A 25,965-nucleotide genomic window follows, 5' to 3' on the forward strand; every position below is an offset into this window, starting at 1 on the left:
GCTGACACAGGCCAGGCTGAAACCTCTCCCTTCCCTCACCACAAAGACTGAAAGCAGCATCACCCACCCCGAAACCAGCTCCTTTTTGGGGTGAAAGCAGCAGCCTCCCTGCTCCTTGCCTGCAAAAGAAGTCATATTTTCCATCCTGATGCATTTTCCACTCATTTATAGCAAAGTGGGTGAACCCCACTGGGACAGGAAGGATTTTGGGGAGAGCAGGGATCAGGGTTGTTCCTACCAGGCAGGCATCACCCATGTGGGGTTTGAGCCAGAAAAGAGGGGATTTTTGGACAGAAAAGAGGTTTTTTTGACAAAAAGGGATTTTTTTGGACAAAAAAGGGGCCATGCTGGGTATTATAACAAATAAATTAGTCCCAAATCTCATTCACTCTGGGATTTCTCCCTGTCCTTGTGCTTCCCAAGAGCTGAGCCCAGCCCAGGTTGCTGAATCCCCATTGAGACAAGCAGGATCTCCCAAAAACTGCCTTTTTCTCCCCAAAAGCAGCGAGGATGCAGATCCAGAAGGGATAACTGGGAACAGGGTCACTGTCTGGCTGGAGTGTGGGAATCCCTCGTGAGGGGCTGGATGCCTTTGCCAGGCATCTTGTGGCTTTTGCTAAAAGCCATGGCTAAAAATAGGTGGCTCAGCTGAAAAAAAAAAAATTGCTAAATATATCCAGAAAAGTATAAAAATACAACAGGCAAAATTGAAAATAGCAGAGCCACGTTTTCCAGGGGGTGAGAGATGGGATAGTCCCACTCATCCCAACAGGAGTTGCAGATCTGGCTGGGAAAGGAGACTTAATACACCCAAATTCCAAATGTTTCACTTTTTCCTTAAGGAAAGAAAATTATCTGAGCTTGATTTGTTCCATGGAGCAAAAAAAAACCTTAATCCTGAGTGCTGCTTCCATCCCCAGCTCCCAGCCCCTCTCCACAGGGATTTTATTCCCTTTCCCAGCCATTTTTTAATCCTGGATGTCCAATCCAGTGTTTAAATGCCTGGGAGGCAGCTTGCAGGTCAGAGATGTTGCTGGCAGATAAATAAATAAATAAATTAAAAGACAAGGGAGTGGAAAAACCGAGCTTGTTTCCATGGCAACAGCTTCCTTATCCCTTTGGCTGCATCCCATCCCTCCTGGCAAACCCAGACAGGAGAGCTGGGACGGGCACCTGGTTCAGCCCCAATTGCTGATCCCACAATGGTTTGGGATGGAAAGGACCTTAAAAATCATCCAGTTCCACCTCTGCCATTCACAGGGATCCCTTCCACCATCCCAGGCTGCTCCAAGCCCCATCCAGCCTGGACTTGGGCACTGCCAGGGATCCAGGGGCAGCCACAGCTTCCTTCCTTCACCACCCTCCCACAAAAACATTATTTCTTATATCTGTGCCTGAATCAACTCTCTTTAGGATTAAAACCCTTTTTGCTGTCCCTCCAGGCCCTATAAAAACCTGTCCTCCTTTAGAAGGTTCCTTCAGGCCCTGCCAGGGGCTCTGAGCTCTCTCTGGATCCTTCCCTTCTCCAGGTGAGCACCCCCAGCTCTCCCAGAGCACTTTTAAGGATGGGAATTATCAAGCCAAGATGAAACCACATTTTGCTCTTCCCTGACTTTTGCAGAGCTGAGCACTGGGATTGGCTCTGTCAGAGATGGGGTGTGCCCTTCACTCACCTTGTGGGAAGCTCAGATGGAGTCAGGAGGCTCCAGCCTCACATTCCTGCTGTGCCCCCTCTCCCTGGAGCAGCCCGTGGGCATCGCGTGCAGGGCAACCTCAGCTGCTTTTGTTTTCTCTCAGGCCCCAACTGAAGGCTCAAAATGAAGCAAACAGGAACCAACCTCAACTTCCTTTTTTTGTTTTTTAGGGGTTTTGTGGTTTGGTTTTTTTTTTTTTTTTTTTTTTTTTTTTAATATTGTTCATGTGAAAGATCAGCAGCTCTGGTCCCTCCTACAAGGCCACCGTTCCTACAAGGTTTTGGCTCTCTCCACCTCAGTGCCACAGATCTGCTCCAGGGTGGGGAAAAAAGTATTCAGAGCCATGGGAATGCCACTAGGGAATGCACTGGTAGTTGAGCAAACCCCCAGGCTGCTTTAGGGCTGTTATCTGGGGGAAAATCCTGGGAAAAAGTGCTGGTGCACAAGGGATAATGCCAGTGGTGGGAGCAGATCAGGCTCTGGGTGTTCCCTCACCTTGGTCAAATACTGGGGAATAAGGATGCCCAAATTCTGAGGGATAAGATGGAATAACATGCCCAAATATCAGGGAACAAGGATGCCCAAATTCTGAGGGATAAGATGGAATAACATGCCCAAATATCAGGGAACAAATATGCCCAAATATCAGGAACAAGGATGCCCAAATTCTGAGGGATAAAATGGAATAACATCCCCAAATACCAGGGAACAAATATGCCCAAATATCAGGGAACAAGGATGTCCAAATTCTGAGGAACAAGATGGAATAACATGCCCAAATACAAGGGAACAAGGATGCCCAAATATTGAGCAATGCCCAGCTACTGGGGAATTCAGGGTGCCCAAATACCAAGGAGTACAAATGCCCACATATGGGAAATGAGAAATAAGGAATTCCCAGATGCCTGGGGAATAATGATGGCCAAAGGCCGAGGAATAAGGATGCCCATAAAGAGGGAATAAAGAATTCCCACCTACTTGGGGAATAAAAATGCTGAAATATTGAGGAATAATGATGTCCAAATACTGGGGAACATGGACACCCAAATCCTGGGGAATTCAGGGATACCCAAATCCTGAGGAATAAGGATACCCATATAAAGGAAAAAAATATTCCCAGATACTTGGGGAACAAAACTGCCCAAATTCTGAGGAATAAGGATTTCCACATACTAGGAAATAAGGATGTCCAAATACTGGAGAGCAGGGTTGACCAAATATCAGGGAATAAGAATGGCCAAATATTGGGGAATTCAAGGCTGCTGAAATAACAGGGAATAAGGATGCCCAGATACTGAGGGATAAGAAAACCCATACAGAGGGAAATACGGATTCCCAGATATTTGGGAAATAAGGATCCCCAAATACTTGGTAACAAGGATGTCCAAATTTTGAGGAATAAGAATGTTCAAATACTGAATGATAAGGATGCCCAGATAGAGGAAAACAGAGATGCCCAGCTACTGGAAGATAAAATGCCCAAATACTGAGGAATAAGGATGTTCAAGTTTTGGGGAATAAGGATGCCCAAATACCAGGGAACAAGGATGTCCAAATCCTGAGGAATGAATAAGGATTCCCAGATCCTGAGGAATAAGAATGCCTAAATACCAGGGAATAAGGATGCCCAGATACTGGAAAATAAAGATGCCCAGATACTGGAAAATAAAATGCCCAAATACTGAGGAATAAGGATGTCCAAATTTTGGGGAATAAGAATGCCCAAATCCTGAGGAAAAGGATGTCCAAATTTTGGGGAATACGGATGCCCAAATATCAAGGAACAAGAATGTCCAAATCCTGAGGAATAAGGATTGCCAAATTTTGGGGAATAAGGACATCCAGATCCTGAGGAATATGGATGCCCAAATACCAGGGATTAAGGATGCCCAGATACTGGAAAATAAAATGCCCAAATACTAAGGAATAAGGATGCCCAAATTTGGGGGAATAAAGATGTACAGATCCTGACGAATAAGGATGTCCAAATTTTGGGGAAATAAGGACATCCAGATCCTGAGAAATAAGAGTGTCCAAATACCAGGGAATATGGATGTCCAGACACTGGAAAAAAAAGATGGCCAAATTTTGGGGAATAAGGATACCCAAATTTTGGGGAATAAGGATGTCCAGATCCTGAGGAATAAGGATTCCCAGATCCTGAGGAAGAAGATGTGGGATTCACATTCTCTGAACAGAGAGAGACAATTCTCTTCCTCAGGTTCAGATAATCTGAATCCCACAATAAGGATGTCCGAATTTTGGGGAATAAGGATGTCCAAATTTTCAGGAATAAGAATGCCCAAATACCATGGAATTGGGATGCCCAGGTACTGGGGAATTAGGACTCCCAGCTATGGGGAGCAAGGCTGGCATCTCGTCCTGCTGTGACTCAGAAGGGAAGGGGCCAGGCTGTCACATGCTGTGACACCCCAGCAGGGCAGATAAGGGCACACATCCTGTCACATCACCTCCAACCCCAACCCCTGCTCCCCACCAGGGCTCAGCCCTGTCAGGCTGCACTTGAGTGAAAATGAAAATGCCTTAAGGTTTCATGGGGTTTTTTGGGGGGTTGGGTTGGGTTTTTAAGGTTTAACAAAACGTTAAACAACACCCAGAGGTCACCAGAAGGCTGCTGCAGCACAGGAGTGAAGGAGAGGAGAACATACAGCTTGAGAAATTCCCCAAAATCCATGGATGGACCAGAGTATCTCCAGCACACAGATCACAGAATCCCAGAGTGCTCTGGGTTGGAAGAAACCTTAAAGATCATCCCATTCCAGCCTTGAAGCTCGTCCCATTCCAGCCTCCAAGCTCATCCCATTCCAGCCTTGAAGCTCATCCCACTCCAGCCTCCAAGCTCATCCCATTCCAGCCTCCAAGCTCATCCCATTCCAACCCCCAAGCTCATCCCATTCCAGCCTCCAAGCTCACTCCATTCCGACCTTCAAGCTCGTCCCATTCCAACCCCCAAGCTCATCCCATCCCAACCCCCAAGCTCATCCCACTCCAACCTTCAAGCTCACCCCATTCCAACCCCCAAGCTCACCCCATTCCAACCCCCAAGCTCGTCCCATTCCAGCCTTCAAGCTGATCCTACTCCAGCCTCCAAGCTCATCCCATTCCAGCTTCCAAGTTCATCCCACTCCAACCCCCAAGCTCACCCCATTCCAGCCTCCAAGCTCGTCCCATTCCAGCCTCCAAGCTCATCCCACTCCAAACCCCAATCTCATCCCATTCCAGCCTCCAAGCTCATCCCATTCCAGCCTCCAAGCTCACCCCATTCCAGCCTCCAAGCTCATCCCATTCCAGCCTCCAAGCTCATCCCACTCCAAACCCCAATCTTATCCCATTCCAACCTTCAAGCTCACCCCATCCCAACCCAGAAGCTCACCCCATTCCAACCTTCAAGCTCATCCCACTCCAGCCTTCAAGCTCACCCCATTCCAGCCTCCAAGCTCACCCCATTCCAACCCCCTTCCACCATCCCAGGCTGCTCATCCAGCCTGGCACTGAACTTTTCCACAGATTGGGAATCCACAGCTTCTCTGGGCATTCAGTGCCAGGGCCTCACCACCCTCCCAGTCAGGAATTTCTCCTTTATCTGCTCATCCAGCTCTGAACCCCTGACCCTTAATTAAGGGAAGCAGGCAAGAGCTATTATTTCATGTTAATTAACATATCCAGCCATGGGTTTCAGGTTTTTAACATCCTGCTCTTAAGTATTGGCCAGGGTGAAGATAAGGATCTTGATGGGAAGATGGGAAATGAGGATTGAAAGGGAAGGGAAGATGAAGGGAGAGCTGCAAATGGAGTTGTTTCTCCCAGCATCACATTTCCAAGAGGATTTGGAAAAGGACAAATCCACCTTGGAATGGGTGGAAAAGAGGGGAAAAAATGGAAAAAGAGAAGGGGGAAAAAAAAAAAAAAAGAGGAAAAAAATAAGAGGGAAAAAATGAGAAAAAAAAAGAGAAAAAAAAAAGAGAAAAAAGAGAAAAAAAAGAGAAAAAAAACAAAGAGAAAAAGGAGAAAAAAAAGAGAAAAAAGAAAAAAAGGGAAAAAAAGAAAAAAAAGAAGAAAAAAGAGGAAAAAAAGAGGAAAAAAGAGAAAAAAAAAGAGGAAAAAATTGTATAAAAGGAGGAGGAAAAAGAGAAATAAAAAGGGAAAAAGAGAGGAAAAAAAGAGGTGAAAAAAGGCAAAAAAAATTGTCCCCTGTGCATTCTATATTTCCACAATCCATAACTCTGAAAAGGAATTTTCTGCAGCATGCATTCCTGCAAATCACCCCAAATTAAAGCCTGGGAAATAATTTGACTCCATTATCTCAGGGATCTCCTCCATCCTAAATGATTCCATGATTTCCCAATCCCTGCTCATTGGTGTGGGGACACAGCCACCCTGGAGAAACTGGGACAAGACCTTGCCCTGATTTGGTTAAAAGATTTTATTTTAGGGTCACCCTCTATGTGACCACAGAAAATGGGGAGGAAAATGTGAATTTTGCCACGCTGCTGGGCCCAGCCCTCTGCAAATCAATTTTCAGCTCAAATAAACCCTAGATCTCTTTTTTTTTTTTTTGCTAGAGCCTCATCATTTTCCCCAAAAAAACCCTCCTGCAGCAGGCAAAGCCTTGGGCTGCAGAAATCCTCGTGATGAGGAATCATCCCCCGATGATTTCACCCCCATCAAACCTTTATTAGAATTTTATTTTAAGTAACACTCACAGGGAGCCCAATGACCCTTTCCAGCCTCTGGGAATCACCCAACAAGTGACATCAGCACAGAAACAACCCCGTTAAGCAGCCCCATTAATCTGAGCCCCTCTCCCCTCAGGAATTACCTGAGACTGCCTTAATTAGGTATCCAGCGTGCAAAAGAATTAATTAATTGGTGATAAGCACCTGAACCACATTACTCATAAGGCTCTATTTCAAGCTTCAAATACAGCAAACAGGTCACAGCCCAGCTGAGAGTGTAGACAGAACTCCCAGGGCTCCTGCCTGGTATTTCTCTTCCCATCCTTGTCATGGAAAGAACAAGGCTGGGAATTTTTTTTTACCTTTTTTTTTTTTTTTTTGTATTAATTTTCCTTCCATCCTGGGAAGTGTTGGACAGGGTTTGGAGCAACCTGGGATAGTGGGAATTGTCCCTGTCCATGGCAGGGGGTGGGACTGGGTGATTTCAAGGTCTCCTCCAACCCAAACTATTCAGGGTTTTCAGATTTTCCACAGCTGCTGCCTTCAGAACCACTCCAATAGTGACTGCACCACATGGAGATGGGAGTTCTGGGATAATTTTGGGGGATTTGGTGTGTTTTAGGTGTGGGTTGTGGGGTAAAACACACCAAATCCCCCAAAATTATCACAGTTATCTTGGGGCTGTGAGGGTTTCACATCCCTGAGAGGAGCAGTAAAGTGAGTAAAGCATCTGCTGAGGGCCACAGCACAATGGGCAGGGGGAGAATCCACGTGGAACAGGGCAGGGTTTAGCAGGTTTTTGAGGGGGGAAAAAAGCGGAAAAGGAGAGGAAAAATGGGTATAAAAGGAGAGAAAAAAGAGAAATAAAAAGAGGAAAAAGAGGGGAAAAAAAGCAGAAAAGGAGGGGAAAAGTGGGGCAAAAAGAAGGAAAAAAATAAATTTTTTCCCTGTGCATTCTGTATTTCCACAATCCATAATTTTGAAAAAGAATTTACTGTGGCTCGTGCTGGCTCTGACATTTCACAGCCTGGCAAAGCTGAGGCTGTGAGAGGGGTTCCCCAAGCTGAGGGGGATGAGGGCAGGGATGGAGAAAGAGGTGTAGGCAGGGATACAGGGATGTGGGCAGGGATGCAGGTGTGGATCAGGGCAGGGCTGCAGGAGCAGATGCAGGCAGGGATGTGGACAAGATCGGGGCATGGATGTGGTCAGGGATGCTGTCTCAGGCTGGAAATGCAGGTGTGTGTTCTATCCCCAGCTCTCTGCTGTTCCTGGGGCAGTTTTTTCTTTATCTCTCCCCCAGCCAACTCTCCCTGCAGGAGATCTCTGCTGTCCATAGCCACTGAGTGTCCCTGCAGGGCTGATCCAATCCCAGCATCCCATGGGGAGATGCTCCGCCCAGGGGAGGAGCCAAGCATTCCTGCCTGGATCCAATCTGAGCTTTGGGACACCCCAGCAGCCTTTGCCCCCTGCACTGCCAGAGGAGCAGCTTTCTGCTGCCCTGCATGGCCAGAGGGAGCCCAGGCCCATCTGCAGCAGCCCTGGAGCTGCAGAGGAAAACTCCCCCCTTGTGCAGGATCCCTGCTGCAGCAGAGCCACAGCTGGCACTGCAGGAGGGCTGAGCCCCCATGGCATGGGGCTGGGACACCCCCTGGCACACAGGGGGCAGGGCATGGTCTGGCTCTGGATGGGGTTTGTTTTCTTTCTTTGTACTATTGCATTTGTATTTTTAATTTTCCTACTAAAGAACTGTTATTCCTATTCTGCAGGAGGGCTGAGCCACCATGGAATGGAACTGCTGCCACCACCCTGACCCACAAGGTGTCAGGTCTATTCTGACTCTGTCAGTGGGGTTTTTTTTATTTGTACTGTTGCATTTGCATTTTTAATTTTCCCAATAAAGAACTGCTATTCCTACTCCCATATCTTTCCCTGAGAGCCCCTTAATTTCAAAATTATAATAATTCACAGGGAGGGGTTTTACATTTTCCATTTCAGGGGAGGCTCCTGCCTCCCTTAGCACACACCTGGCTTTCCAAACCAAAACTGATGCACACGGGGACGTGTGTGGGGATCTGGGCAGGGCTGGAGCCCTGGCAGAGCTCAAACCAGGTTATTCGGGCGGGCTGGCAGAAGTAGGTTGTTGGTGCTGCTGCTCTGACCCATATTATCCCAATTAAATTTAACTCCCTGCCCCTGTGTCCCCTGTGCCCTGCTGCATTCCAGGCTACAGCTGGCCCTGTTTTTGGAGGCAGGGTGTACACCTGGGTCCTGCCCAGCAATGAGGAGAGGAGGGCACGGCCAGCGTGGCAGAACTGGGGCAGCGTTTCTGATCCACAGGCTTTCCACAGCATCCACAGCTGCTCCAGCAGTGGCTGTATCACAGGATGGGAATTCTGGGATAATTTTGGGGGTTTTGGTGTGTTTTAGGTGTGGGTTGTGGGGTAAAACACACCAAATCCCCCCCAAATTATCACAGTTATCTTGGGGCTGTGATAATTTCAGGTCTCGCATCCCTGAGCGAGCAGTGAATGAGTAAAGCATCTGCTTGAGGGCCACAGCACAATGGGCAGGTGGAAAATCCACATGGAACAGGGTTTAGCAGGATTCTGAGGGGGGAAAAAGAAAAAAAAAAAGGTATAAAAGGAAGGAGGAAAAAAGAGAAATAAAAAAAGGAAAAAAGGGTATAAAAAGGAAGGGGGGAAAAAAGAGAAATAAAAAGAGAGGGGGAAAAGGGTATAGATGGAAGGGGGGAAAAGAAACAAAAAAAGGAAAAAGAGAGGGAAAAAAGGGTATAAATGGAAGGGGGAAAAGAGAAATAAAAAGAGGGAAAAGAGAGAAAAAAGGTATAAATGGAACGGGGGGAAAAGAGAAATAAAAGAAGAAAAAGAGAGGAAAAAAGGGTATGAAAGGAAGGGGGGGAAAAGAGAAATAAAAAGAAGAAAAAAGGGTATAAATGGAAGGGAGGAAAAGAGAGAAATAAAAAGAGAGAAAAAGGTATAAAAGGAAGGGGGAAAAGAGAAATAAAAAGAGGAAAGAGAGAGGAAAAAAGGGTATGAAAGGAAGGAGGAAAAAGAGAAATAAAAAGAGGAAAAAAGGTTATAAAAGGAAGGGGAAAGGAGAAATGAAAAAGAGAGGAAAAAAGGTTATAAATGGAAGGGGGAAAAACGAGAAATAAAAAGAGGGAAAAAGGTATAAATGGAAGGGGAGGAAAACAGAAATAAAAAGAGGGAAAAGAAAGGGGGAAAAGGTATAAATGGAAGGGAGGGAAAGAGAAATAAAAAGAGAGAAAAAGGTATAAAAGGAAGGGGAAAAAAGAGAAATAAAAAGAGGAAAAAGAGAGAAAAAAAGGGTATAAATGGAAGTGGGGGGAAGAGAAAGAAAAAGAAAAAGGTATAAAAGGAAGGGGGGGAAAGAGAAATAAAAAGAGGGAAAAGAGAGAAAAAAAGGTTATAAAGGAAAGGGGGGGAAAGAGAAATAAAAAGAGGAAAAAAGAGAGAGGAAAAAAGGGCATGAAAGGAAGGGGAAAAAAGCAAAATAAAAAGAGGAAAAAGGGGTAGAAAAGGAGAAATAAAAAGAGAGAAAAAAAGGAAAAAAGGAGGGAAAAAAAGGGGGCATGTGCTTAGCATCTTTCCTTTGCTCCAGGCCTGACCCACCTACATTTTCCCTGACCACGCTGCTCCTGCAAACAGCAAAATTGGCTTTTCCCTGCCAGCTGCTCCCTCAGAGCCTTTCCCACCCCATTCCCTGGCCTGTCTCCATCCTCAGCCTCCCTCATCCCTTACTGACCTCCACAGAGAGCTCAACCCCCAAACCCAGCCCATTTCTCCCCAAAACCCTGGCAGAGATCCCTTCCTGCTGAGTCCAGGGCGCTGCTTTCCCAGCTGTGGGTGACACGAGCTCAGCACACACCGCTGCCTTTACACTCACACAGCAAAAAAAGAACGAAAGGTGCAAAATTCCCAGCCTGAGGAACGCTGGAAAGCCTGGATGAAGCAGCCCAGGAGAGCTGGATCCCCTTCCTCCCCATGCAGGGATCCCTCAGGTGCTTCATTTATCCCAGTCCCAGAGCTTTGATCCTTCTGGAATCACTGCCTTGGCACCACGAGTTTTGTCTTAAATATTCTATACGTGCTTTTTTAATATAACTTATATAAATTTATATGATTTATATAATATCTTTATATAACTCACAAGTTTGAGCTTACTAGTTTAACATTAATTTATCTTTTTCTATAGTTTGCATGTTTTTCCCATCAACTACTGCATACCCTGTATTTTCTCCTTTTGCAAGGAGTTGTATCTCTGTTAGCTAACATCATTCCCAAAGGCCTATTTTGGGGTGTCTTCTGCTAGTATGACTTTATTTTATTTTATTTTATTTTATTTTATTTTATTTTATTTTATTTTATTCTATTTTATTCTATTTTATTCTATTTTATTCTATTTTATTTTATTCCTGTATCCAACTTTCTGGTTTTCTGTCCCATTTTTCAAGATTTTTATCTTCATATTATCTTATCTTTTTATTCATCCCCTCTCTCTGTTTTTCACTTTTCTCTAACAACTTAAATACCACTTTTCTTTCTACTATACACACACAAAAAAATAAAAAACCTTTTCTCCACACTACTTTTCAATACAATACACCTCTCTCCAAGGAGATATAGTGAAGTTTAAAATGCACAATCTACATTATGCACAATATACATTATTATACATTACACAATATACACAATCTACATTACATATACTTTCATTTGTCTATATTCACTCACTTTTATTTCTCATTCCCCAGGGTTAAACACCTTTCCCTGCCTACCTGCTACTGGGAAATCTCTGTTTCACTATTTTCTGTATTTTTCCTGAGCTGCTCGTTGGGGGATCTCAGTTCCAGGCAGGATGTGGATTCCAAACCAGCCCAACTTTTCCATCATTTAATAGAAACACTCACACAGGGCTTAGATTTTCAAGCTTAAAAAAATAATAATAATTTCCTCCCTTATTTGCTGCTTATACCTCTCCTTAAGCCTGGCTGGCTGCATTAAAATAATCTTTTTATTCCCTTTATTCCCTGTTTTTATTCACAGTGTGGAGGGAGGAAGGAGGAGGGAGAGTTTCCCCCAGCTCTGGCATTAAGTGGGGAGTGAGGGAAGCACCAGAGGTGGATGCAAATCCCTGAGCAAGGATGTGAGGCTGAGCAATTCTATTAAATCAGCTGATAAATAATGCAAGGGATTTTGATGGGGCCGGCCCTGCCAGCACCACACAAACACCACCAGGTCTCCAACACGTTCAAAATCCAAGGGATGCAGCAAGAACTGACCCCAAAGCCTTTCCCAGCACGTAAAGATGAAAAAGAGGGTCACTCTGGAGCTCTGTCCCCACCAGGGCTTTGCCCTTTCCCAAGGTTCTGCACAAAGCCATGGAATCCACCATGGAAGGCCTGGCCAATGTTCAGCATTTCCCCAGGTGGGGAAGCTCTGCCTGGGCCCTTCCCAGCAGCAGCCTCAGGCCTGGGGGTTCATTAGAAGTTAGAAGAGGTTCAGGCAGGTTGTGATGGTTCCCAAAGTGCTGCAGAACCAGAGAGGGGCAGGAAATCCCTGAGGAGGAGCCTGGAGCATGGAGAAAACCCAGCCATGTTCCTGCAGGACACCCTGGGCCTACATGGACAGCTCTGACCTGCCCTGAGTGATGGGTGGGAGCAGAGATTCCCAATTCCCAGTCTCCCATCCATCCCTGCCCTCTGTGTCCTGTCCCTCCATGCCTTGTCCCCAGTCCCTCTGCAGCTCTCCTGGAGCCCCTTCAGGCCCTGCCAGGGGCTCTGAGCTCTCCCTGGAGCCTTCTCCTCTCCAGGGGAACATTCCCAGCCCTCAGAGCACCTCCATGGCTCCTCTGGGCTCCTGGCACTGGGAATTGTTCCAGTCTCAGGAGGCTCAGACCAAGCCCTGCCTGTTTCTCCCAAGGTTTCTGTGCAGAATCCCTTGGGCTGCAGACATGACAATGACAAATGGCACAGCACAGACACTGGCACTGCCCTGGTGTCCCCCTGGGGACAGTGGCATTGTGGAGACATTTCCCTGGCACCCCTGACTCTCAACACCTTCTTTATCCTCCTTCCCTGCTCCAGAGCAAAACCAGAGAGGAATCAAATCAGTGCTGAGCATCTCCCATCAGCTGGCAGCTGCTGCTTTCTTACCCAAAATACCCAAAAACGACCCCAAAGCACATCTCCTCCAAACCCACAGCTCCTGCACAGGAACCCAGAGCTCCAGGGAGGATTTTAAACCTGAAGGATCCTCTCAGCATCCTTTCAGCACTGTCCTTAAGGGATCAGAGCACAGACTGTGCCTGTTGGACACCTGGCAATGCTCCCTGTGCCATCCCAAGGGATGCTCCAACAGGTTCAATATTCCTGAACCTCATCCAGCTCCTGGTTTGTCCTCTGAGACACAGCCCAGATGGGAGAACACAGCTCCTCCTCACCCCTGCAGGCTCTGGGGGCTGCACAGGGACACTCTGCCTGTCCCCAAGGTGCCACCACCACCGTGGTGGCTCTTCCCTGGCTCAGCACCACGTCTGCTCCTTGGGAAAAGGAACCAGGAAAAAGAAATCATTGAAAGAGAATTGGCAAAAGTCGCAGAGGAATTTCAATCCCCACCCCTGGAGGGACAGAAAAGCCCTGTGGGGTGGTGGCACTCGGGGACGTGGGTGGGAATGGCTTCGCTTGGAGATTTGAGAGGGATTTTCCAATTCCACAATTTCCTGGCACGAGAAACACGACAGCACCCGAACGTTAATGACCATAATGACCTTAATGACCGTAATTAGCACATGAACCCACCATGAATTAGCAGTGCCACTCTTCTCCTGCAGGTGCCAGCCCTGGGGACACCAGGGCTCTTCCTGCCCAGGCAGGGGCAGGAGGAGAGGGAAGAGAGGGATCTTCAGTGTGAAAAATGTGTATTTGATGATTGGCTTTTCGCAAATATTCAAATGAATATTGTATATGTTGTGTTAGAAAGTGATGCTGTGTTAATTCTCTTAAGTAGTGTGTTAAATATAGTTTTAGGTTATAACAAAATGTTAAAATAGAAACAATGCTATGTAAGATACTTTTTCTAAAGAAAGGACTTGCAGCCACAGGAGATAGCAGCCACAGGACACCTGAATCTTTCAGAGAAAGAGAATTTATTGCTCCATTATCAGGAGAAATGAACTTCTTCCTGCATCGAAGGCGCTGTCAGGATTCAGAGGAAGAAGCTGACACTGCCCAGCCAGAATCCTGGGTTTGAATGGAATTTATGCATCATGGATGAGCTGTATGAATATGCAACAGGCTGTTGCTTTTAAGGGTTAATCCTCTGCTAATGTGTGTCCTTCTTTGGGCTTGTTTTGCCCAGAAAAGGCACCCGGACTGTCTGTAACCCTTTGTATTTATTGTCTCATATTGTCCTAATCCAAATTGTCCAAATCATTATCACTCTAATTATATTACTATTTTTATCACCATTTTATTACTATTAAACTTTTAAAATTTTAAAAACAAGTGATTGGCGTTTTTCACACTCAGCACGGATTTACCCCGGGAACGTGCCAGAATCAGGGGGTGGTGACACAGGACACCAATGATGTCCCCAGGTTTTGGGGCTGGGTTTGTCCCCCTGGCCCCTCAGAAGAGCAGCCCTGTGACCCCAGGAACACCGAGGGATTTGCAGTGGGAATATCCCGTGCTCTGCCAAGGATTTTCCCCTTTTGGGGGATTTTATATGAGCACAAATCCCTGAGGAGCTCCAAGGCAGCTCCTCCTCACCCAGATCCCTCTTGCAGCGCCCATCCAGGACCTTTCCAGCTGTTCCTAGGGAGCATTAAGGGATGGACAGAGACAGCTTTCCTTCCCAAAGCCCTCGGGAGAGCAGAGAGGAAGATAAACCTGTTAAACTGAGCCAGCAGCTCAGCCAAAGGAGCTTATTTATCCAGCAGCACCCCTGGAATAACCAACCTGCAGCCCAAGAACCTGCAGGAGAGCAGCAGAGAGCTCCAACCACCATAGCTTCCCTTGGATAAACTAATTAAGCCGGGCTCTAATGAGGATGATGATGACAGACAAGAGGGGAAGGAAAGTGCTGAGTGAAAAGCCAGGGAAGGACGAGATAAGGTGAAAACTAATTGTGTTTGGGAGGATAAGCAGGTCCTGGTGCAGCTGCTGCTTCCCAGGAATCATCCAGGCTGCCTCAGCTGCAAGGTGCTGATTTTTCAAGGCTTGGCCCAATGTCATTTCTGAAGGGATTTATTTTTTATTCCCACTGATCCTGGTGCTTGGAGTCCATCATTCCCACGTGAAATGCAGGGCATGGGGGATTTTAGACTCCAGCCTCAGCATGGCTGCATCTGAGCCCATCCCAGATGGTCTCTTAGATCCCTTCCAACCCAAGCTACCTGTGATTCCCTGATCTGTGATTCTCTGATCTGTCATTCCCTGATCCTGTGATTCCATGATTTCCTGATCTGTCATTCCCTGATCCTGTGATTCCCTCATTTGTGATTCCCTGATCCCCTTATCCTGTGATTTCCTGATCCTGTGATCCTGTGATTCCCTGATACTGTCATTCAAGACCTGTGATTCCCTGATCCTGTAATTTCTCGAACTGTCATTTCTTGATCTGTGATTCCCTGACCTCTCATTCCCTGCTCCTGTCATTCATTTCCTGCTCTTGTCATTCCCTGATCCTATGATTTCCTAATCTGTGATTCCTTGCTCCTGTCATTCCCTGATTCCGTGGTCATGTCATTGCCTGACCCTGTGGTTCCTTGATCTGTGATCCTGTGATTCCCTGATCCTGTCATTCAAGACCTGTGATTCCCTGATCCTGTAATTTCTCGAACTGTCATTTCTTGATCTGTGATTCCCTGACCTCTCATTCCCTGCTCCCGTCATTCATTTCCTGCTCTTGTTATTCCCTGATCTGATTCCCTGATCCTGTGATTTCCTAATCTGTGATTCCTTGCTCCTGTCATTCCCTGATTCCTCGCTCATGTCATTGCCTGACCCTGTGATTCCCTGATCTGTGATTCCCTAATTTGTGATTCCCTGATCCTGTGATTCCATGATTCCCTGATCCTCTGATTTCCTAACCTGTGATTCCTTGCTCTTGTCATTCCCTGATCTGATTCCCTGCTCCTGTCATTCTCTGATTCCTTGCTCCTGTCATTGCCTGACCCTGTGATTCCCTGACCTGTGATCCTGTGATTCCCTGATTCCCTGATCCTGTCATTCAAGACCTGTGATTCCTTGATCCTGTCAATTCTTGATCTGTGATTCCCTGATCCTGTGATTTCCTAATCTGTGGTTCCCTGATCCTGTGATTCTCTGATTCCCTAATTTGTGATTCCTTGCTCCTGACATTCCCTGCTCCTGCATCATTCCCTGATCTGTGATTCCCTGCTCCTGTCATTCCCTGATTCCCTGATCTGTCATTCCCTGCTCCCTCCATTCCCTGATTTCCTGATCCTGTCATTCATTCCCTGCGCCTGCCATTCCCTGATTCCCTGCGCCTGCCATTCCCTGCTCCTGTCATTATGTGATTTCCTTATCTGTGATTCCCTGCTCCTGCCATTCCCTGCTCCTGCCATTCCCTGCTCCTGTCATTATGTGATTTCCTTATCTGTGATTCCCTGCTCCTGCCATTCCCTGCTGCTGCCCCCAGCCTCCTCGATTCCCTTGCACCTCCCTAATCAAAGGCATCATTAATTAATTAATCAACCACCGGCCTGATCCAACACTCACACTCCACCAGCACCATCCCAGCCCCACCCTGGATGGAACAGTTTGGAACAGTTCTGGCTTCTCCATGGAGCCAAATCCAGCTGGATCCTGCCCAGCTCAGAGCTGCCCTGTCCCTGCAGCCACCCTGAGCATCCCCACCAGGGCACCCCTGGCCATTCCCTCAGGGAATTTGGGTGGACAAAACCCCTCCTGTGCTCCAAAGGGAGTGGATGTGAGGGGTTTGCACCACGCACGAGGCACCCAGAGGGAAAAATGCACATGGAAAGCTGAGCAGGGAATAAAACAGTGCGAGGACAAGCAAAAAAATCCCTGGCTCGGTGGAGCAGGATGCAGCCACATCCTTTTCCATGGAATGGGGTTTCATCCCTGCTCCCCACGAAGATGCTGAGCCCAGAGAGGGGAACAGCAAGAGAAGAGCCTGAAAAGCAAGAAAAGCTGAAAATCCAGCTCGTTCCTCCCTCTTCCATGCTGGCTGTGAACACACACGGACACATCCCGCTTTCCCCATCCCGCTTTCTCCTCTCCAGGTGAGCACCCCCGGCTCTCCCAGCCTGGCTCCAGCCCTCAGAGCACCTCCATGGCTCCTCTGGGCTCCTGGCACTGGGAATTGTTCCAGTCTCAGGAGGCTCAGACCAAGCCCTGCCTGTTTCTCCCAAGGTTTCTGTGCAGAATCCCTTGGGCTGCAGACATGACAGTGACAAATGTCACAGGCACAGACACTGGCACTGCCCTGGTGTCCCCCTGGGGACAGTGGCATTGTGGAGACATTTCCCTGGCACCCCTGACTCTCCACACCTTCTTTATCCTCCTTCCCTGCTCCAGAGCAAAGCCAAAGAGGAATCTGATCAGAGCTGGGCATCTCCCATCAGCTGGCAGCTGCTGCTTTCTTACCCAAAATACCCAAGAACGACCCCAAACCACATCTCCTCCAAACCCACAGCTCCTGCACAGGAACCCACAGCTCCAGGGAGGATTTTAAGCCAACTGAAGCCTGAGGAATCCTTTTCCCATCCCGCTTTCCCCATCCCGCTCCGGGCACAGCAGGGAGATCCTTGGCAAAGCCACGCTGAGGATTGATGCCACTCGAGCCTGAAATGCTGTTTTTCCAGGGTAAGTGCCTAAATCCCAGCCCCAAACGGGGCGATCCAGGGGGAGGGAGGGTGCAGGATGTGCCCTCCTGGAGCATCCCAATGGGATGGGCGGGATGGAGCAGGACAGCCGCCCCCGGCAGCGATTTTTGGGGACATGAGGGCTCCGTGGGGCTCCAGCACCATCTCTCCAGCCCTAATTACTATGGAAACAGCCGGCGCCTGCCTGTCCTCCTTCGGTGACTCACCGGGATTCAGGAGCCCCTGGAATTCCAGCGGGAGCACCCGCGGGGCTGCCGGGCGGGATTGGCACTGCCCACCCCGGGAAAATCGCGTTTATATTGCATTTTGCACTTGGCATGGGGTGGCAAAGCAGCAGGTGGGGTTGGGGATTAATACCAGTAATAACAGTAATAATATTAACAATAGCACACAATATAAATATAAATATAAATATAAATATAAATATAAATATAAATATAAATATAAATATAAATATAAATATAAATATAAATATAAATATAAATATAAATATAAACATGCTTCTTGACCAGCTCGCAGCCATCAATCCATGGGATTCCCTTCAGGAATTACCTGCTCCTGGTCTTGAGAACCCCCATGCCATGAAGCAGCCTCAGTTATCACCTCCCCCAGATGCAAAATGTGCCCCACCAAGGAGAAAAAACCCCACGAGATCCTTCAGGGTGGTGCATTATCCACTGGGAGCAAAGCTGGCAGCTCCCAGAGAGACCACAGGTCCTCCCAAGGTGGGAATATCCCGTTTTTGGGGGCAAGGCTGCCTCCAGGCGTGATCCAGGTGATAACGGATCCAGGTGAGCAGCCAGCAGCACATGGCATCAAGCATCACCCCTCCCTCCTCCTCCTCCAAGGCTGGAAATGCCTAAAAAAGCCCCAAAATTGGTGCCAAGGAGCCGCTGGGGCCATGCCCGGCCTTGTAGGGCCAGCACAGAAGGTGGGGTGGGATAGGGATCAGCCCATCCCTGAATCCCACAAAACAGGGTGGGAAAAGCCCCTTCAGAACCCTCCAAACCCCCTCCCAGAGAAAGGCTTGGCCCCAGGGCTTTCCTGGCAATAATTAATTGAGTCATATTTCAACGCAGCCAGCGGCCATATGGTTGGAAAGAGGATTAAAAAATCTGCATGCTCCAGTTGCATCCAGGGAAATCCAGTTATGAGGAAAAATCCTCCGTGCCTGGCTGCAGCCTGCTGCCAACCCATCCACACGGCCCCAGCCCCTTCTCCAGGACAGAGGGGCTGGGGATGATGGATTGGGAGCGATGGGGGGAAATGGGGAAAGAAATGAGAGCAGCAGGAAATGGGGAAAGAAATAAGAGCAGCAGAGGCAGATCACTGCTGCCCCCAGCCCCTGCCCTTTGGGCACCGCGCTCTAAGTTCGTTAGCAGCTCATCAGCGATTGATTAATGAGGGGGGTATGGCTGTGCCTCAGGACTGGCCTTAAATCATTTAATAAATATAAATCATTTCCCACCAAGGAGGTGAGAACCGTGGGGTCTCTGACAGGGGTGGGAAGGGTCCTTAAAGCCCATCCCATCCCACTCCCTGCCATCCACGCCTTCCCCAAGCCCTGTCCAACCTGGCCTGGAACAATTCCAGGGATTTGGGGCAGCCCCAGCTGCTCCGGGCACCCTGTGCCAGGGCCTGCCCACCCTCACAGCCAGGAATTTCCTCCCAATTTCTATTCCAGAATTCCCCCCTAATTTCTATTCCAAATCCTGCCTGTGTCGGTTTTTTGCTGGATTCCCCCCTCCCAGCCCTGGGCCGGTTTTCCTCGAGAGATTTTCCCGGGAATCCTTCACCCAAAGCACAGCTGGGAAAACACGGATTGGGATATAAAGGAGAGGGACACGGCTGTGGGGATGGACCTGCATGGACATCGCCCCCAAACCCCCCCAAGCCAGGCTGGGGCTGATCCCAGCACATGCTGCTGCAGGGATTTGGGATCGGGAAAATCTCCCCGTTCCTTCCTTCCTTCCTTCCCGTGATTACAAAAAAAAAAAAAAAGAAAAAAGAAAAAAATCAGGGAAGAAAGAACACTACGTCTCATTCATCCGCGGAGAAAGCCTCGCCTGTGATGGCAAATCAGCTGATTAAGGAGGATCAAACCCTTTAAATCCAACCTTTGTTGGGAGCCCGAGCTCGCTGCACAAAGCACCTTCGGGTGGGACCCCGGGGGTGTCCCTGGGCGCGGGGAATGCGAGATTTGGGGGAACTCTGCAGGTTTGGGAGCGGCTCGGTCCCCACGGGGGTCAGGGACAGCGGGGGTGGGGACAGCCCTGCCCGGCCCCACCTGCGCCAGTGATCCCAGTGATCCCAGTGCTCCCAGTGCTCACTCCCAGTGCTCCCAGTGCCAGTGCTCCCAGTGCTCCCAGCGATCCCAGTGCTCCCAGTGCTCACTCCCAGTGCTCCCAGTGTTCCCAGTGTTCCCAGTGCCAGTGCTCCCAGCGCTCCCAGTGCTCCCAGTGCTCACTCCCAGTGCTCCCAGTGACAGCCCTGCCAGCGCTCCCAGCGCTCCCAGTGATTCCAGTGCTCCCAGTGCTCACTCCCAGTGTACCCAGTGCTCCCAGTGCCAGTGTTCCCAGTGCTCCCAGTGCCAGTGCTCCCAGTGCTCCCAGTGCCAGTGTTGCCAGTGTTCCCAGCGCTCCCAGTGCTCCCAGTACTCACGCCCAGTGCCCCCAGTGCCAGTGCTCCCAGTGTTTCCAGTGCTCACTCCCAGTGCTCCCAGTGACAGCCCTCCCAGTGCCCCCATTCCGTACCTGGAAGCGGTGCCCCGGTTCCCCGCGGGGCGGGCGGCGGCGGGACGGACAGACGGACAGCGGGATGGACGGACGGACGGGCGCTGGGATGGAGGAGGGAGGGCCGGGGGGACGCGGCCGCAGCAGCAGCAGCAGCAGGAGGAGGAGGATGGTGGTCAGCAGCAGCCCCGAGCGGCGAGTCCCCACCCAGCTTTGTCTGCGCTCATCCCGCTGCCTACAGGAAGCGGCTCAGCCCCGACTTCCTCCTCCTCCTCCTCCTCCTCCTCCTCCTCCTCCTCCTCCTCCTGCTGCTGATGCTCTGCGCTCCCCCGGCGTTCGGGGATCGCTCCTGCCCAGACCCCGCTGCCCCTCCCTGTCCCTGTCCCTGTCCCTGCCCCTGCCCCTGCCCCTGCCCCTGCCCCTGTCCCTGTCCCTGTCCCTTGTCCCTCGGCCACCCCATGGCGCCCCGACCCCGCACCCGCTCCGTGCCCGCCCCACACCCGTGTGCACCCCCAGTTCCTACACCCGCCCCGTATCCCCCCGAACCCCCCCTGCACCCATCACAGCCCTAAACCACCCCTGAACCCCACACAGACCCCCTGCACCCCACAGCCCCCAGACCCACCCCTGCCCTCTCTCAGCCCCTGCGCTGCTCCAAACCCCCCCGGCCTGGAGCCCCCCAAAACCCCGGATCCCTGCCAGCCCTTCCCTCCCCAACACCCCCCATCCCCCTGGCACACCCAAACCCCTCCCTGCCCCTCCAACCCTTCCCAAATCCAAGGTTCCCATTAGGGCACAGCTCAGGGGATCACTCATTATTTTATTTTATTTTATTTTATTTTATTTTATTTTATTTTATTTTATTTTATTTTATTTTATTTTATTTATTATATTTATTTTATTATTTTATTTTATTATATTTTACTTTATTTTATTACTTTATTTTAATTTTTATTTTATTTTATTTTATTTTTTATTATTTTATTTTATTATTATATTTTATTTTATTATTTATTATTTTATTTTATTATATATTTTTTACTTTATTTTATTATTTTATTTTATATTTTATTTTATTGTTTTATTTTATTTTTATTTTTATTTTTATTTTACTTTATTTTATATTATTATTTTATTTTATTTTATTTTATTTTATTTTATTTTATTTTATTTTATTTTATTTTATTTTATCTTATTTTTCACATGCCCAGTTTAGGGGAATTTCAGGTGGAAGATTCTGGAGGCATGAGGAACGGGGTTTTTATAAGGTGGCTTTTCCCTTTTCCCCCCTTCTGCTCCAGCCCAGCTGTGTCCTCATGGAAATCCTTCCCTGGCAGGGTGGGCAGGGCCTGGCACAGGTGCCCAGAGCAGCTGGGGCTGCCCCAAATCCCTGGAATTCATCCAGGCCAGGTTGGACATTGGGGCTTGGAGCAGCCTGGGACAGTGGAAGGTGTCCCTGCCATGGCAGGGGTGGGATGGGACTGGATTTAAAGCCCCTCCCAACCCAAAACATTCTGGAATTCCATGATTTTATGAAAGTGCACAATGATTTTTTTTGGATTTAAGGTCCCTTCCAACCCAAATTACTCTGTAATTCCATGATTTTCTGAAAATGCACAATTTTTTTTTTTTTTTGGATTTAAGGTCCCTTCCACCCCAAGCCATTCTGGAATTCCTTGATTTTATGAAAGTGCACAATGATTTTTTTTTTTTTTTTTTGGATTTAAGGTCTCTTCCAACCCAAGCCATTCTGGAATTCCATGATTTTATGAAAGTGCACAATGATTTTTTTGGATTTAAGGTCTCTTCCAACCCAAGCCATTCTGGAATTCCATGATTTTATGAAAGTGCACAATGATTTTTTTGGATTTAAGGTCCCTTCCACCCCAAGCCGTTCCGGAATTCCATGATTTTATGAAAGCGCACAATGATTTTCTGCCGTGCCCTTCGCCCGGGGGCAGAACTGGGGAGAGGCACAACCCCCAAAACATCCTAAAACAGCCCCAAAACAGCAAAAACCAGCACAAGACATCCCAAAACAGCCCCAAAACAGCCCCAAAGCAGCTCCTCCCACAGCAGCAGCACCGAGGGATGCTGCTCATTTTGGGAGCATCCCCAAAGGGTGACGGCGGAGGGACAGGGGCGCTGTGTCCGTGTCCCCTCCCCTGTGTCCGTGTCCCCTCCCCGGGCTCGGTGGCTCTGTGCCCGCTGTCGCCGCCCGGGTTTCCCCGCAGTTTCCACAGCAACCCCGGTGACAGATTTCCGTCCGTGACCGATTTCCTCCGCTGCCCCGAGCGAGGGAGCTCCGCGCTGCCACATCGCCCCGACAGGCCAAAAAATCACCCAGAGCTGTCCCTGCAGCCCTGGGACACCCCAAAAAATCACAGAGCTGTCCCTGCAACCCTGGGACACCCCAAAAAAAATCACAGAGCTGTCCCTGCACACACCTGGGACACCCAAAAAATCACCCAGAGCTGTCCCTGCAACCCTGGGACACCCCAAAAAAATCACAGAGCTGTCCCTGCAACCCTGGGACACCCCAAAAAATCACAGAGTTTTTCCTGGGACAGCCCAAAAACCCACCAGAACCATCCCTACAGCCCCGGCACATCAGCCTGACACCCCAAAATCCCACTCAGAGTTGTCCCTGCGGCCCTGGCACATCCCAAAAATCCCACCCTGAGCGGGTCCTACAGCCCTGGCGCCCACCTGGATCCCCCAAAAACCCACTCAAAGCCTGAGACATCCCAAAAACCCACCCTGCAGTCCTGGCACCCACCTGGGACACCCCAAAATCTCACCCAGAGCCACACCTGCAGCCCTGGGATATCCCAAAAACCCACCCAGAGCCTGGGACACCCCAGAATCCCACCCTGCAGCCCTGGCACATCACCTGGGACATCCCAAAACCCCAGAACTGTCCCTGGGTGCCTCAAAACAGCCCCAAAACATCCCAAATCAGCCCCAAACAGCCCAAACCAGCCAACAATAGCCTAAAACTGCCTAAAACAGCCCAAAACAGCCCGAAAACATCCCAAACCAGCTGAAATCAACCCCAAAACATCCCAAATCAGCCCCAAGCAGCCCAAACCAGCCAACAATAGCCTAAAACCGCCTAAAACAGCCCCAAAACATCTCAAGCCATCTGAAAACAGCCCCAAAGCAGCCCCCAAACATCCCAGAACAGCCCCAATATTGTGCATTTTGCTCCCTAAAACTGATGTTTTGCCCGTGGTCGCCCTACAAATCCCAAATCTCTGACTTCTCCATCCAGCCTGGGACTGTGATGGGAGCTGCAAAATTTGGAAGTGCAGCCGCTGGAGAAGAGAAACCCCCAGGGCAAGGGTTTTTTTGGGTTGTTGTTTGTCGTGTTTAAATCCATGGAATGGCAGCAGGAGCAGCAGGAAAAGGGCAGGGATGGGAACTCGGGGACCTTTCCCTCCCCTGGGAACCTCCCCCGTGCTGAGATGAAGCAGGAATGGAGGTCAGGGCATCAAAGAGAAGGGGATTTATTGATTTCATTCCCATTTTCTGAGCACAGCCCATGGGCAGGGCAGAGCTCCCTCCCCTGCTCACCCCCTCCAGACCCTTCCCCATCTGGTTTGAGGAAAATTCCGGGGTTTTATGGGCCAGGCATGAAATGTGCAGGGTATATTTAGCATCAGACAATGCAGTCCCCCTCGCAGGAGTGGCTCATTCCCTCGTGCTCCTCCCTCCTGCCCCAAAAATGTCGGGTTTCAGCAGAAATCAGCAATTAGGGCCCGGGACCTGCCGATGACGGCCAGTGGGATGTTTATAGAGGACAAAGGGAATCTGCTGGGAACGTGCAATTACCCCTGGAGCCTGTGGGAAAGGCACACAGAGGGGCTCCTGGCAGTGGGGATGGGCAGTGGGACACAGCCCCACATCTCCATGTCAGGGCTGGGAGCCAGGGCCCAGCCCCAAAACGCGACGGGGCTGCAGCTAGGGCAGTGCTGGGGAAAAACACTCTGGAGGTGCACTGATGCTGCTTTCCCATGGAAAATGGGATCATCATCATCATCATCATCATCATCATCATCATCATCTTCTTCTTCTTCTTCTTTTCTCCTTCTTTGCTTCTTCTTCTTCTTTTCTTCTTCTTTTCTCCTTCTTTTCTCCTTCTTTTCTCCTTCTTCTTCTTCTTCTCCTTCTCCTCCTTCTCCTTCTTCTCCTTCTCCTTCTTTCTTCTTCTTCTTTTCTTCTTCTCCTTCTTTTCTTCTCCTTCTTTTCTTCTTCTTCTTCTTCTTCTTCTTCTTCTTCTTCTTCTTCTTCTTCTTCTTCTTCTTCTTCTTCTCCTCCTTTTTTTCTCCTTCTCCTTCTCCTTCTCCTTCTCCTTCTCCTTCTCCTTCTCCTTCTCCTTCTCCTTCTCCTTCTCCTTCTCCTTCTCCTTCTCCTTCTCCTTCTCCTCCTTCTCCTTCATAGAATCCCAGAATGTTTTGTGTTGGAAGGGATCTTAAATCCGACCCAGTGCCACCCCTGCCATGGCAGGGACACCTCCCACTGTCCCAGGGTGCCCCAGTGTCCAGCCTGGCCTTGGGCACTGCCAGGGATCCAGGGGCAGCCACAGCTGCTCTGGCAATCCCAGCCCAGCCAGGAATTCCCAATTCCCAATCTCCCACCCATCCCTGCCCTCTGGCACTGGCAGCCATTCCCTGGCTCCTGTCCCTCCATCCCTTGTCCCCAGTCCCTCTGCAGCTCTCCTGGAGCCCCTTCAGGCCCTGCCAGGGGCTCTGAGCTCTCCCTGGAGCCTTCTCCTCTCCAGGGGAACATTCCCAGCTCTCCCAGTGAATGGGGACATGGAAAGAGTGTGGGTGTTGACACCTTCCACACTTTTCCAGGAGGCACCAGGATCAGCAAACCTGGCCCAAAATCACACAGAAAAGAAGTGGCCAGTGATGTTCTGAGTTTCATTAGCACCAGTGGGAGATGGGAGGGTGGTCCTGGCTGCTGTGGAGGGGAAAGGCAGCACAAAGCTTCCATCAGACACTGGAGAATCCACGAGAACCACCCAAAACCATCAACCCCACAGCTCCTGAAGGCTGGGGACCCCCCTGAGCATCCCACCAGGATCCCCACTACGGACACTCCACACTCCCACTCATTTCAGGAGCTCCCCCTGTGCCTCTTCCCAACTCCAGAGCACTGGAAGTGGCTGGAACTTCTACAAAAATCACCAAAAACCACCAAACCCACAAAAAAATCATCAAAAACCACCAACCCCACAGCTCCTGAAGGTTGGGAATGCCCCTGAGCATCCCACCAGGATCTTTACAATGGACACTCCACGTATTTCAGGAGCTCCCCCTGCACCTCTTCCCAACTCCAGAGTGTTGGAACTGCTGGAACTTCTACAAAAACCCACCAAAAATGACCAAAACCCACAAAAACCCACCAAAAATCATCAAAAACCACCAAGCCCACAGCTCCTGAAGGCTGGGAACCCCCCTGAGCATCCCACCAGGATCCCCACTATGGACACTCCACACTCCCACTCATTTCAGGAGCTCCCCCTGTGCCTCTTCTCAACTCTAGAGCATTGTAAGTGGCTGAAACTTCCACAAAAAACCACCAAAAACCCACAAAAAACCCACCAAAACCCACCAAAAATCATCAAAAACCACCAAGCCCACAGCTCCTGAAGGCTGGGGACCCCCCTGAGCATCCCACCAGGATCCCCACTATGGACACTCCACACTCCCACTCATTTCAGGAGCTCCCCCTATACCTCTTCCCAACTCCAGAGTGTTTGGAACTGCTGGAACTTCTACAAAAACCACCAAAAATCCACCAAAAATCACCAAAACCCACAAAAACCCACCAAAAGTCAGGACTGAAAGGCTCAGCCCATCCACTGCCCTGCCTGAGGCAGGAGTTGCCTTAACCTGAGCTGGGATCACCGGAGCAGAG

General features: G+C 49.2%; 1 protein-coding gene across 1 annotated transcript in view; it reads right to left on the minus strand.

The window, feature by feature from the left end:
* The window catches only part of GNG2 (G protein subunit gamma 2), a 30,988-nt gene extending 10,705 nt beyond the window's left edge, over nucleotides 1-20,283 (minus strand). Inside the window, exon 1 of the mRNA XM_058025651.1 lies at nucleotides 20,059-20,283. The gene's annotated coding sequence lies outside the window, so the exon portion shown is untranslated. The remainder of the gene's footprint in view (nucleotides 1-20,058) is intronic.
* Between the last annotated feature and the right edge of the window lie 5,682 nt (nucleotides 20,284-25,965).

The sequence above is a fragment of the Melospiza georgiana genome, chromosome 6 (assembly GCF_028018845.1).
Source record: "Melospiza georgiana isolate bMelGeo1 chromosome 6, bMelGeo1.pri, whole genome shotgun sequence".
Taxonomy (NCBI): domain Eukaryota; kingdom Metazoa; phylum Chordata; class Aves; order Passeriformes; family Passerellidae; genus Melospiza; species Melospiza georgiana.